Source organism: Mastomys coucha, chromosome X (assembly GCF_008632895.1).
Source record: "Mastomys coucha isolate ucsf_1 chromosome X, UCSF_Mcou_1, whole genome shotgun sequence".
Taxonomy (NCBI): Eukaryota; Metazoa; Chordata; class Mammalia; order Rodentia; family Muridae; genus Mastomys; species Mastomys coucha.
The window spans coordinates 143,310,400-143,323,064 of NC_045030.1; positions in this window are offsets into that span (position 1 = coordinate 143,310,400).

Consider the following 12,665-nt stretch of genomic DNA (forward strand, 5'->3'; position numbering starts at 1 on the left):
GTGTACCTGCAGAGCACAGTGGGGCATACAAAAGGATCACAATATAACCACAACAGTATCATATTGCACAGAGTCCCCTTCATGGCTGGATTCTGCCAGTGAATGTAAGACACTGTTCCCAATTCAGTAAATGTACCTGAGGCCACACAGATCCGAGAAATGACCAAGGATGTGTTTAGTTCACATCAACAGTGAGGGCCTGTGGGACACAGGCGAGACTCAAAACTAACCATGATTAAGAAGAGTGGTGGCCAAGGTCATGGCCCATTCAGGGTACAAAGGGAAGCTTCATGCATATGAATACCTGTTCCTGCAGAGGACAGACTGTCAGTGTGCATGTGAGTACGGTTGTCTGCTGGAGACAGATGGGGGCAGTGGGACTGTTGCTGCATGTATCTCAGAGGTCAGAAGGCAGCTGTTTGTCTGTGACTGAATGTGCCTGCAGAAGACAGATAGAGACAGGAGACATGAGAGTATAGGTTCCTACCTGGGTTATATGTGGCAGTGGGCATATGCATACACACACGTATTGAGGGCAGAATGGGTCAGTGGGCATGTGACTGCATGTTTCTCTAGAGAGCAGAGTTGGACAGTGGCCACAGGTTCCTGCAAGGACAGGATAGAAGTGCATTTGAATGGAGGTTCCTGCAGAAAACAGATGTCCACAGCAGAAACATTAAGAAAGCTGCCTGTTGAGAGGCATGTGCCACCACTTATTCAGCAACCCTAAATTTTCCGTAAGACAAAGTCTTACCCCAGAAATCGTAAAACAAAATCTTACCCCTACCTACATTCTTCCCCCTCTGCTGCCTCAAGAAAAACCAAGAAGAAAGAAGAAATACACCCAGGCCAGAGCTGGCTCCTGGCAGAAGAGGGCAGTGGACATGTCAGTTCAGGTGCCTGCAGATTCTAGGAGAGCAGTGTGCATGCAAGTGCAGCTAAGCACCCGGAGCAGATGTAAGCAGTGGATGTTTTAGTGCAGATTCCTGCACAGACCAGGCAGTCGTCAGGTTTGTGAATGCAGGTATCTGGACGGGTCAAAGGGGTGAAATTGGCAAGTGAGGGTAGGTGCATGCAGAGGCCATTTTGGAGTGGTGGCTATGTGACTGTATGTCACTGCAGAGGAGCGGGGGTAGAGTTCATGTGAGTGCAGTTGTCAGCAGAATACTGATGGGGACAGTGGACATGAGAGTGCAGGAGTCCTCTGAGGATAGAGGATTTCACTGGTCATGTGAGTGCAGATGCCACCAGAGACTGGAGGAGAATGGGAATTTTAAAGCCTGTGCCTTCAGGAGCCAGATGTGTGCAGTGGGCATGTGAGTTCTGGTGGCTACAGAGACAAGAGTAGAGCAGTGGATATGAGTCCAGGTAGCAGCCGAGTGCACAGGGACACACTGGGTATGTGAGTGCAGTTTTCCTCAGATGATAAAAAATGCAGTAGTCATGAGTGCAGGTGCTTGTACATGTCCCCTGTGGGAGGTTGGCTACCAAGGCTAGAGATGGGAAATATGCAAGTGAGCGCATTTCCTGCTAGGACCAGAAGAGGGCAGTAGACATATGCCATCAGATGCCAGGAAGGGAGAGACAGGTCTTGTAGCTAGCAAGAAGACAGAGGTGGGCAGTGGGCATGTTAATGCAGATTCCTGCACTGGCCAGGTAGTCATTGTGTGTATGATTGGAGGTGTCTAGGGGAGGTCAAAGAGATGCAGCAGGCAGGTGAGGGTAGGAGCATACCGAGGCCTTCAGGGGGCAGTGGGTGTGAGTGTGCGTGCAGAGTTGGGGCTGGCAGTGGTCATATGAAGGCAGGCACCAGCATTCTTAGAAGAGGAAAATATGCATGTGAGTGCAGGTGCCTGAAGAGGCCGGGTATAGGTGGACATGTAGGTGTAAGTGTCTCAAGGCCAGAAGGGGGAAGTGGGCCTGTGAGTTTATGTTTCTGCAGAAGACAGGAGAACAGTTTACCCATGAGGGTCGGTGCCTCCAGAGGTCAGATATGGGAGGTTAGAATGCAAGTGCATTTGCCAACATAGGCTGGCAGTGAGCATAGGAGTGCAAGTGTCTGTACAAGACACATGGAGGCAGTGGACTGTGTGTGCAGATGCCTGTAGAGGTCAAGTAGGGAGAGTGGCTATGTGAGAACACTTGCCTGCCTAGAACAGAGTAGGACAGAAGCCATGTGAGTCCAAGTATCTGTGGAGAGCAGAGTGGGGCAGTGGGCATATGGATGTAGATCCCTGCAGACCCAGAGAGAGGTGGTAGGCATTTGTTTGTAGGAGCCTGTAGGATATAGAGAGGGTTCTGTGCAGGGGAGCTCAGATGTCCGTAGAGGCATGTGTGGGGATAGTGTGCATGTGGCTGTAGGCCATGCAGAGGACAGAGCAGGCAGCAGGCATGTGAGTGTATGGTCAGGAAAGGACAGGATGGCTGTGGTCATCTCAGTGCAGGTGCATGCAGAACACAGAAGGGGCAGTGGGCCTGTGAGTGCAGGTCATGCAGGAGACTGATAGCAGCAGTATGCATGTGAATAGGAGCCTGCTGAGGCCAGAGGGGAGCAGTGATAAGGTGTGAGTGTATGTAAGTCCCAACACTACATGTGGGTGGCAGATATGTTAGTGCAGATTCCTGCACAGGCCAGGCAGTCTTGTGTATGTGAACGCAGTGCCTGGAGTGTTCAGAGAGGTACAATGAACAAGTAAGGTTAGTTGAGTGCAGAGGTCATTGGTGGACAGTGGGTATGTGACTGTATTTGCTTTCAGCCAAGGGAGTAATGGTCATGTGAATGCAGGTGTATACAAAAGACAGATGGGTGCAGTGGACAGGTGAGTAGAGGTGGCTGCTGAGGACAGAGGTGGGCCATGAGCATATCAGAGCAGGTACCTGCAAAGGCCAGAGTTAGGCATTGTGTATGAGAATGCAGGTACCTGCAGAGGCCAAAGAGAGGCAGTGGGTGTATGAGCAGAGATACCTGTTGAAGACAGAGGAAGAGAGCGGGCATGTGAGTGCAGGTGCATACAGAGATCAGAGTAGGGCATTGGGTGTGTGAGGGTACATGCTTGCAGATGACAGCAGGGCAGCATGCATTTTAGTGCAGCTATGGTGAAAACAAGAGGTGGGCAGTGGACATGTTAGGGCAGATTTCTGCACAGGACAGGCAGTCATTGGTTATGTGAGTACAGGTGTCTGGAGAGGCCAGAGAAGAGCAGTGATAAGGTGTGAGTGTATGTAAGTCCCAACACTACATGTGGGTGGCAGATATGTTAGTGCAGATTCCTGCACAGGCTAGGCAGTCTTGTGTATGTGAACGCAGTGCCTGGAGTGGTCAGAGAGGTACAATGAACAAGTAAGGTTAGTTGAGTGCAGAGGTCATTGGTGGACAGTGGGTATGTGACAGAGGTCACATGAGTGCTTGTACATGGAGAGGTCAGAGGCAGGCAGTGGGTATGTGAGTGTGTGTGCCTGCAGAGACAAGGGGGCTGTGGTATGTGAGTGCAGGTGTTTTCATGGTACAGAAGTGGGCACAGGCAAGTGAGGACATGTGTCTGCAGAGGTCAGGGAGAGACAATGCTTATGTGTGTGCAGGTGCAGCAGGGAACAGAGAGGAACAATCTGCATGTGACTGCATATGTAGTGGCCACAGAGGGTAGTGGTCCTGTGAGTGCAGGTGCCTAAAGAGGCAAGAAGGTAGCACTGGCCATGTGAATGCATGTGACTTTAGAAGACAAAGAGGAGCCTGTGGGTCCTCAGAGGATAACGAGTGCAGTGGGCATGAGTGCAGGTGCCTACAGAGGTCCCTAGTGTGAGGTTGGCTATGTGAACAGGTGACTATAAAGCCAGAGACAGGAAGTCCTCATATTACTACAGTTCCGGCTGAGTCCAGAGGAGGGCAGTGAGCATATGAGTCCAAGTGCCTGCAGAGAGCAGAGTGGAGCAGTGTGCATGTGACTGCTGGTTCCTGTAGCTGCCAGGGATGCAGTGGACATTGGAGTGCAGGATCCTGCTAAAGGCTAAGTGGAGTTGTGGGATATGAGGGTATGTGCCACAGACTGGGTGGCTGCGGGGACCCCTTGTTCCGCGGGGTGATTAGAGTTCTGGCCTGGTGGGCTAAGAATTCAATGAGTGACAAACAGAAACAGACACAAGGGAGTGCAGAATCCGAGTGTACTTGCACAAAGTAAAAATCAGGCTTATATAGTATACAGAAACAGGGTGAATGTCAGGGATCACATAGGCAGGTAGTGGTCACATCAGTCAGTAAGATCAAACAGCCAGGAGTAAATCATTCCTTCAGAAGAGCAATAGTGCTCTTTCCCTCTGGGCAATCTTGGCAGCCCTAAGCAAATTCTCTTGGTCTGAAGCAGGTAAGCACCAGGAGGTCCCATTCTAGCAGCTCCTGGGAATGGTTTGGCTTGTAACGCAAACATTAGTTCAGGAAACTATTCAACTACTCTCTAGTTTGTAAAGCTCTTAGAGTTCTATGTTTACAGATAGCCATAGTGTTTGACTTCTATCTCTAACCCTGGAGACACCCTGTCTGATAAGGCAGCTTCTTTGTGCGAATCAGTAGGCAATAACGCAGATCTTTCCACAGACTTCAGCAGAGACCAATCTGGAACACATCTGAGTTAGGAAATGCCAAGATGCCAAGAAATGAACTCCAGGAGGCTAGCTAGCTCCCTTTGAAGCTGCACACCTCACATCCGTGAACAAGCTTTCAGGCCTGACATGCAGAATCCAATGGAGTGACGAGTGGGCGTGGCAGGTATGTGCTTGCAGATGAGCAGTGGGTACATGGCAGTGGGTACATGAGCACAGATGCCAAAAATGCCAGGAAGACAGTTTGAATGTGAAGAAAGCTAAACATCAAGATCTGATGTTGACAGTTGACATGCTTGTGTAGATTATTGCACAGGCCATACTGTCATTGTGTATGTGATAGATGTGTCTCTAGAGTACAGGGAGGTGATGTAGAAGAGTGGGTGAAAGAGTATGCAGAGGTCAGAGGGCATTGAGCATGTGAGTGCAAGTGCTGCAGAGACCAGCAAGTGGCTGTGGGCATGGGCGTGTAGCTGTCTTTAGAGGCCAGAGAAAGGCAGTGTGCAAGTGAGTTCAGCTGCCTGCAGAGAGCAGGTGTGAGTGGACATGTGGGTATAAATGCCTGCAGAGGACAGAGGACAGAAGGTAGCATGTGAATTCATGTTCCTGCTGAGGACAGGATAACAATTTAACTGTAGCTGTAGGTGCCTTCCAAGGTCAGATGTGGAGGTTGGAATGTGGTGGTATGTACTAACAGGGGCTGGCAGTGAGCCTTTCAGTGCATGTGCCTGCAGAAGACACATGGGACAAGGGGAAGTGAGTGCAGGTTTCTTCATAATATAGATGGGGCAGTGGGCATGGGGTAGAAGAAGTACCAAGGGGAGAAGATTACTCAGTGTGTGTGTGTGTGTGTGTGTGTGTGTGTCTGTGTCTGTGTCTGTGTCTGTGTGTCTGTGTGTGTTTGTGTGTGTAGGTCCATGCAGAGTCCAGAGAAGGCAGTGTACATATGTGTTTCTTCAGAGTTGAGGATAGCAGTAGACATGAATGCAGGTCCCTTTAGAAGACAGATGGCACAGTAGGCATGTGTCTCAAGGTACCAGCAGAGAGTAGAGCAGGGCAGTGTTTATGTGGGTGTGTAGAGTCCTGGATAGTTAGTAGCCATGTGTGCTCAGTTGCCTTTCAGGGGCCAAATGTGCATTGATGATGTGAATGCATATGCCTGTAGGTGCCAGGGATGCAGTGTGCATGTGATTGCATGGACCTGCAGATGTGAAAAGTGGGAGGTTGCATTGTGAGTGCAGGATCCTACGGAGGCCAACAGGGGAATTAGACATTTTACTAAGGTTGCCTGCTGAGGACACAGGGGTACAGTTGGCATGTCAGTGTAGGTACATGCAAAGAGCAGAGGTGGGCAGTGGGCATATGAGTACATGCCTGCAGAAGCCGATGGTGAGCATTGAGGTTGGCAGACAGTGCAGGTGCCTACAGAGGCAATAATTAGACACTAGGAATGTGATTGCTGGTTCCTTAAATAAAAGGAATGCAGTGGGCTTTAGAGTATGGAAGCCTTCAGATGCCAGAAGAGCAGTGGGCATGTGACATCAGATGCCAGCAGATGCCAAGACACCAACAGTACTTGGTAGTGTAGCTAAGTATCAAGATCAGTGTGGGTAAGGGGTGTGTAAATGCAGATTCCTGCACAGGACAGTCAGTCACTGCGTATGTGAATGCTGTTGTCTCTACACTGCAGAGTGGTGCAATGGGCCTGTGAATGTGAGTGAGTACAGAGGCCATTGGAGCACTGTGTGTGTGTGTGTGTGTGTGTGTGTGTGTGTGTGCATGTGTGTGCACCCTCAGAGGCAAGGGAGATAGGGGTCATGTGAGTACAGGTGGATGCAGAGGACATAGAGTAGCTATGGTCATATGAATACCTGTTCCTGCAGAGGACAGCCTGGCAGTGTGCATGTGATTGCAGTTGCCTGCAGGAGATGGATATGGGCTGTAGGACTGAGTATAAGTACATGTATCTGCAGAAGTCAGAAGGGGACAGGTTGTCTGTGACTGAAGGTGGCTGCAGAGGGCAGATGGGGACAGGGGACCAGTGAATATAGGTACCTATATGGGTCAGATGGGGCAGTGTACATAGGAATACAGAAATCCACCAAAGGCAGAGTGGGTCAGTGGGCATGTGGGTATAGGTGCCTGCAGAGGGTGGGGTAGCAGTGGGCATGTGAATGCAGGTATCTGCAAAAGACAGACTAGGGCAGTGGACATATGAACAGAGTTGTCTGCTGAGGAATGAGGTGGGTCATGAGCATGTCAGAGCAGGTGCTTGCAAAGGCCTGATGTTGGTATTGTGTATGAGAATTCAGGTGCAGGCAGAGACCAGAGAGATGCAGTGGGTATGTGAGCACAGATGCGTGCTGAGGGCAGAGGAAGGGAGGGGGCATGTGAGTGTACGTACATGCAGAGGGCAGAGGTGACATTGTGTTTGTGAGTGCAGGTACCTGCTGAGGCCAGAGTGCTTAGGGGCCATGTTTGTGCAGATACCTCTCTGGCCAAGAATGTGGTGGGCATATGAGACCAGATTCCTGCATAGGCCAGGATGGTAGAATGCATGCGTGTATCTAAGTGCCAAGACCAGAAGTGGGCTGTGGGCATGTGTTAGTGCAGATTCCTGCAGAGGCCAGAGGAGGGCAATGGACATGAGAGGGCAGGTGCCTGTAGAGGCAAAATGAAGGCAGTGGGCATGTGAGAGTTCTGGAATCTGCAGATGCCAGATGGGCAGTGGCCATTTGTGTTCAAGATCCTTCACAGGCTAAGTGGAGCAGTGGATCTGTGAGTGCACATGCCTATGGATGCCAACAGGACACTGGACATGTTAGTGCAGCTATGTTCTAAGACACATATGGGCAGTGGACATGTTAGTTCAGATTTCTGCACAGCCCCGGCAGTCATTGGGTATGTGAATGAATGTTGGTGCTTGGATAGGCCAGATGGCTGCAATGGGCCTGTGAGCGTAGAGGCATAGGGGGATTGTGCTATGAGTGTATGAGTGAGCAGAGGTGAAGAGGCTGTGGTCATGTGATTTAAGGTATCTGCAGAAGACAGATGGGGACAGGGGACATGAGAGTGTAGGTGCCCTCTGAGGATAGAAAATTTCAATGGTAATGTGAATGCAGGTGACTGAAGAGGCCAGAGTGGTAGTGGGTCATTGGAAGTGTGAGTGCTCATGGCTGCAGGAGAAAGAGGTCTTTAGTGGGCTTGTGAGTTCAGATAGCTATAGATGGAGAGTAGAGTAGTATGCATATGAGTATACATGTCTGCAGAAGACAGAGGAGCATGGCTATCATGTGAGTGCAGATGCCTTAAGAGACCAATTGTGTGTAGACAGGTGGATGTAAATGCCTGCAGAGGACAGAGGACAGAAGTGGGTCTGTGAGTTCTAGTTCCTACTGAGGACAGGAAAGCAGTGTGCCCATGAGTCCAGGTCCCTGCCGAGGTCAGGGGGTGGGGTGGGCTGTGTCTATAGTCACTCACAGAGAGCAGAGTGGGACAGTGGCCATGTGAGCACAGGGTCTGCAGAGAATAGTATTATGGTGGACATGGGAGTGCAATGTGGGCAGTGTGCATGTGAGTTCAGGAGATTGCAGAGGCCAGGGCAGGCAGTGGATATGTGAGTATAGGTTCCTGTAGAGAACAGGATGCCAATGGGCATGTGAGTGCAGGTGCCTGCGGATGCCAGAGGAGGGCATTGTGCATATGAGTGCAGGTGTCTGTAAATGCGAGGAGGCAGTGGGCATGTGAGTGCAGGGTCCATGGGGGAGAGTGGGTATGTGAGAGTATGTGCCTGCAGAAGCAAGGGAGCAGTGGTCATATGAGGACACTTTACTGCAGTGTATAGAAGGTATCATGAGTATGTGTGTCCAGGTGCCTGCAGGTGATGGAGTGGGGTAGTTTGCATGTAAGTTCAGGTGCGTGCAGAGGCTAAGAGAAGGTGTAGGCATGTGGGTAAAGCTACATGCCAAGATTAGAACTGGATGTTGACATGTTAGTGTAGATTCCTGCACAGGCCAGACAGTCAGCCGTTGTGTATGAGAATGCAGGTATCTGTAGAGAGGTGCAGTGGGAGAGTGAGTGCAGGAGCATGCAGATGCAAGGGGGCAGTGGGCATGTGAGTTCTGGAGCCTGCAGATGCAAAGGGGCAGTGGGACTGTGAGTCTCTCTGCCTGTAGAGAACAGATAAGGCCAGTGGGACCATGAGTGCAAGTGAATGCAGAGACCAGGGTGTCATTGTTCGTGTTGGCATAGGCCAGAGGATGGAAGTGGTCCTTGTGGGTTCACAATCCTGCTGAGGACAAATGGGGGCAGTGGGCATATGGGTCCATGTACCAAAGAGGACAGAAAGATGCAATTGTCAGATGAGGCTAGGTGAGTCCAGATGCCATTTAGTGGCTGTGGATATGAGTGTATTTTTCTGCAGAGGTGTAGGGGTGCAGTAGACATGTAAATGCAGGTGTCTACAAAGTCCAAAGAGAGGCAGTGGGCATGTAAATGCGGGTGCCTGCAGGGGACAGAGGAAGCAGTGTGCTTGTGACTGCAGGTGGCTGAGTGTCCAGAGGGTGGCATTGGGTATGTGTTTGCATGCAAATATCTAGGTCAGAGAGTAGCAGTGGGCATGTGGCTGCAGGAGTCTTCCGAGGGCTAATTGGAGCAGTGGGCATGTGAATTTACATTCCTGTAGATGCCAGGAGGGCAGAAAGCATGTGAGTACAGCTAAGCACCAAGGACACATATGGGCACTGAACATATCAGTATAGATTTCTGCCCAGGTCAGGCAGTCATTGGCTGTATGAATGCAGGTGTCTGGAGAGGCCTGAGGCATACAGTGACCATGTGAGTATATGCACATCGACAGGCCAGAGGATGTAAGTGATTGTATGTGCCTGCAGAGGAGGTAAGATGCATGTGAGTGTGTGTGCCTGTAGAAGCAAGGGACTCGTGGGTATGTGAGTCCAAGAGTCCAAGTGCCTGCAGAGACCAGAAGGTGTCATTTGGCATATGAATGCAGTTAAGTGTAGATGCCAGAGAAAGGAAGTGGGCATTGGAATGCAAGTGCTTATAGAGGCCAAAGAGTGGTAGTGGGCATGTTAGTGCATGTTCCTGCAGATGTGATAGAGATTGCACTGTGAGTGCAGGTGTCTACAGATTTGGCAGGATGTTGCATTGTGAGTGCAGGTGACTACTGAGATGAGAGGGGAATTGGGCATGTGACTAGAGTTGGCTACAGAGGACATGGGTGCAGTGGGTTATGTGAGTACAAATACGTGCAGAGAGTAGAGGTGGTCAGGGGGCATGTGAGTGCAGGGAGTAGAGGTGGGCAGTGAGCACGTGAGTGAAGGTCCATGCAGAGGGAGAATGTGGACCTGGGAATGTGAGTGCACATGCTGGCAGAAGCCAGCAAACAATGCATGACAGTTCACATTCCTCTATAGGCTAGGGAGACATTGGTAAACGAATACAGGTGTCTGGAGAAGCCAGAGAGGAGGAGTGCTCATATGAGTTCCAGTGTATGCAGAGGCTACAAGCAGTCATTATGTAAGTGATTGTATGTGCCTGCAGAGACAAGGAACTGTGGGTGTGTACGTGCATGTGTCTGCAGAGGCCAGAGAGAGACAATGCTTATGTGTGTGCAGGTGCATCAGGGGACAGAGAGGGGGAGTCTGCATGTGACTGCTTGTGCTTGTAGAGGCCACAGAGGGTCAATGGTCCTGTGAGTGCAGGGGCCTGCAGAAAGCAGAGGAGAGCAAAAACCATGTGAGTCCAAGTACCTGTAGAGAGCAGAATGGGGCAGTGGGCATGTGGTTGTAGATGCCTGCAAAGCCAGAGAGATGGTGGGCATTTGTTTGTAGGAGCCTGTAGGATATAGAGAGGGTTATGTGCAGGGGAGCTCAGATGCCTATAGAGGCATGTGTGGGGGCAGTGTGTATGTGGCTGCAGGTACATGCAGAGGACGGAGCACTCAGCAGGCATGTGAGTGTATGCTCAGGGAAAGGATAGGATGACAGTAGTCATGTCAGTGAAAGTGCCAGGCAGAGGACAGGGAGAAGAGTGGAGATGTAAGTGCAGGTTCCTCAAGAGGGCACACAAGGTTGTTGAGTGGTCCAGATGCATATTGGGTATAATGGTGTAGTTTATTAGGCCAGAGAGAGGCAGTGGGATTATGAGTTCAGGTGCCTGCCTAAGCTGGACCTTGAAGGTGGACATGTGAATTCACGTGCCTGAAGAGACAAGAGGAAGGATGTGGGCACATGAATGCACATGTCTGCAAGGTGGAGAGGTGCAGAGTGGGCATGTGAGTGTAGGTACCCAGCTGTGTAGTCCTGAAGTGCGTGTCAATTCCCTGGAAGTAGAGTTCCAGAAAGTTGTGAGCCTGTCAATATGGAATCTGGGAAATAAATTCAGGGCCTCTGGAGTAACAGCAAGCACTATTAGTCACTAAAACTTCTCTTCTGCCTGATGACATCTTAAGAGAAAAACCATTAGAATGCAATGTTCTTATCTTTGGATTGGGTAAGAATGTCTTGCCTTTACCAGGGACCAGAGTTACAAATAATATTTCCATATATTGAACCATCCCTGCATCGCTGGGATGAAGCCTATGTGATCATGATGGATGACTGTTTTCATGTGTTCTTGGATTCAGTTTGTGAGAATTTTATTGAGTATTTTTGCATCAATATTGCTTCTTTTTGTTCTAGAGCTTTCAGTTGTGCTATCAAGCTGCTAGTGTATGCTCTTTCCAGTTTCTTTATGGATGCACTCAGATCTATGACTTTTCCTCGTAGCACTGCTGTCATTGTGTCCCATAAATTTGGATATGTTGTGCCTTCATTTTCATTAGATGCTAAAAAGTCTCTCATTTCTTTATTTCTTCCTTGACCAAGTTATCGTTTAGTAGAGTGTTGTTCAGCTTCTGTGTGTATGTGGGCTTTCTGCTGTTTTTGTTGTTATTGACCAATTTAGTCCATGGTGATCTGATAGGATGCATGTGATTATTTCAATCTTCTTTTTTTGTCATATTCCTTAAAATTTATAAAATATTATAACAATAAAAATAGGTATTATAAAAGTTTTTGATATAAAACAACAATCAATTTAACAGTCTTATGTAGATGCTCATCTACAGCAATAGTAAAAATACATTTCTCTCAAAATAAATTTTAAATAACTCCAAATATATTAGCTGTATACTTAAAAATAATACATCACTACTAGTATTTTCTTAAATGAACATGAATATATAAACTTTTTTGTTTGTTTTGTATTTAGTAGAGTTTAAAATCTTGGCTCTTACTGTGGTACAAGCCCAAAATAAGAACAATTTTTAGACATTGGGTTTCATTGTAATAAGGCTGTATTTCCATGACCCTCACATCACCAAAGGATTTTACCTCCATCGTAGCTAAGCTGAGAGTTGATAGTTCTGCTGCACCAAGAAATGAATTGTAGGCTCTATTTTTGGATACAGACTTCGTGCTATGGTCAAAGCTATTTGACTTGAGTGAGAAACTTCATTCTCAGCCCACAGAGGTTACATTCAATTAAGAAAAGGTGTAGGTATTAAGATGGTCTATCCATAAAGTCATTCACCAACTGTTGCAATGAACAATGGTTCTGCTTGGAAGGTGGCACAGACATTAAGGGAGGGTAAAAATTTGGTTCATTAGCTGTGATAATTTGGAAAAGCATTCATCTCAGAGAAAGATTAACTTATAAAGTCCTCTTCTTCAAACTTGATATAAGATGTCAAGTTTGATACAAATGCTTGATACAAAAGTCAAGCAAAGCATTCAGTTTCACTTTGTTGTTCTCTTACAAGCCACCTCCCTAGTTAATTGTCTATGTTTCTTTTGGGTATATAAATATTTTGAAATATATAACTTGTTCTGAAAACCATAGTTTGGTGTAAAAACATGAAATAAACAATTTTACTAACAGAGAGGCTGAGATAGGGGAAGCAAGATTTCAAGACCCTTATGTTCTACACAAACATACAAGCTAACAGTGTATATAGATTGTACAATGTTGGACCTATTTCTTCAATTACCAAATTAGAGAGACCATTGGAT